This window comes from Gymnogyps californianus, chromosome 17, assembly GCF_018139145.2.
Source record: "Gymnogyps californianus isolate 813 chromosome 17, ASM1813914v2, whole genome shotgun sequence".
In the NCBI taxonomy this organism is placed as follows: domain Eukaryota; kingdom Metazoa; phylum Chordata; class Aves; order Accipitriformes; family Cathartidae; genus Gymnogyps; species Gymnogyps californianus.
Window position 1 is genome coordinate 898917 of NC_059487.1, and position 2206 is coordinate 901122.

Genomic DNA, 2206 nt, shown 5'->3' on the forward strand with positions numbered 1-2206 from the left:
AAAAAGTCTTTTAACCTGTGTCGCTGTATTTTCTGTGGTCTTTCTGTGGTAATTCATTAAACAATGCCTTCTGTCTACATTTTTTGTAATGTCAAAGGCCTTAATCATTTTTATGCTCCCTCAAATTTCTTTGGGATTTTTTCAGTTTAAATTCATCATCTTTCATGTGATCTGTCTGAAGTTTCCTCCTGAGATTTCTGTACTGTTTGCGCTTCAGTCAGCTGCAGTTTCTGGGAGGAGAAGGTGAGTAAGACATTACATGAAGTAACTGAAAAACACTGAAAAGGAGGAAATCCTGCAGTGATGGGTGAGGTGCCCGCAGAGGGAGGTGTGACTGCAGCACAGGTGAGCTGTTACTCGCTGTGGGCTCCTAGTTCTCCTCCTCCCAGCCCTGCAGCCACGAGCTGCAGCGTGCTGGTCCTGGCTGCCCTCCCAGATGCACAAGTGTATTGAAAACCAGCTTTGGAGAGGTTCGGATTTGTACCAGCTGGCTTCCTCCTGGTTTTGTCGCTACAGATAAGCGTAAAGCCGGCATGAACTCAGAGCTTTTTAAATAGCTCTTGTGTGTCTGCTCTAGGGGAAGAAGCAAAGTAGGCCAATTTGTGCAGACTGAGTTGTAATGACTTTTTTGACACCAGAACTTTCGTTTTAAAAGACTTAAACTGTAGCTACCAACCCAAAGGGAGGTTGAGGGGCATAGCTGTGAAAATGTGGCTGGCTTTTGTCTTTGTAAACTTCCTTTTGCAGATAAGACTGCCAGTGAGGGGAGAGCATTGCGGGCAGCAGCGTGAAGTGAGAAATGAGGCTATTGTATCCAAGTCTTGCAAACTGCTTCCTATCTGCTAGGACGGTGGTTTTCCCCAGCCAGATGGATTTTTCACTAGTTCTCCAACTGAAAATACCGCCTCCTTAACGCTGCTTGAAGTGGATTCAGAGCTTCCATGTTTACTACAGGTCAGCTTTCCAGAGAGTCAAAGTTAAAAGGTTATTAACACCACTGGGGAGAATACCATAAATCTGCTAGCACTTTACATATAAGCAGTATGTTAATATTAGGTTGCCACATGCCAAGCGTTGTGCTAAGATGTGGCCTCAAGAAAATTTGTGGTTAGAGTGTAATTAAGCAGTGTGGGGAATTGAAACTGATTTTCTATTTAGTTTCCTGTTAGGAAATACTCTTCTTACATTTCCATCCTGTGACTCATGAAGGGGTTTTTTTATTCGATAACCTGAGGAGCAGTAAGAACTGAAAAGAGGGGACACAAAAGGAGGTGCTATGAAGGAACTGCAAGGGTATAAGAAGTGCTGGGATCTCAGATCAAAGAAGCTGAACGTGTCTAAATCTGTCTCAGGGCCAAAGAAACTGAGTTTACCATAATCTCCAAAGTTTACAATAAGCACATAACTCATCACCCAAGTAGCAGTTCTTGAAAAACGTGTCAGATGAACATGATGCCAAACTCATAAAACTTTTCAACTTCCTCGAGTGACCAGGAGTGTATTAGACGGCAGGTGAGTCAGGTGGATTACACTTGCCGTTCCCAACCTGCCCGCAGCCAGGGCTCGCGGCTGCCACGCTCCATCCGAGCTAGAAAGCTGGGCAGAGCTGATGGGCACGGGGCTCACGCAGTGCCTCGTCTTGAAGGTTAATACACCTGAGTAACGGGAGCCTTTGGTTTAAGGGAGCCCAGTTGACCCTGCGTGTGCGCTCCACGGCAGTGCTCCCCAAATCAGGTGCTGCCTCTCAGCTGAGGCACGCTGAACTTAAGCCGCAGTAGCTTTACTGCAAGCATCCTCTCTGCCTTCTCTTACGTGTCACCCATCGTGGTTCCCAGTAACAGAAGAACAGCTTTGCAAGAGCTTAGTCACAAGAATTTCCGCTAGTCAACGTGTAAATACAGGGCTCAAGCAGATGAGGTTGTGGAAGGAACTGGCGCCAAGTCACGGATGGCTTTGCTGTGAACTTTTCAGTTCCTTGGCAGTGCTACCTTCCAGCAGGGAGTTTGTAGTGTTGCTTCACGGAGTCCAGCAAAACCAGGAAAGTGCTACTAGAAACATGTAAAGCGAAAAAAATAAAATGAGACCTTACACAGGAATAATCCCTCTTCATCCCGACTTTTAACATGTGCCTTGCTTTATGTTTGTCATCACAGGGGCTCCTGTTGGATTCATTGGGGGTTTCTGCACCAAGCTGCACGCCTAGAGC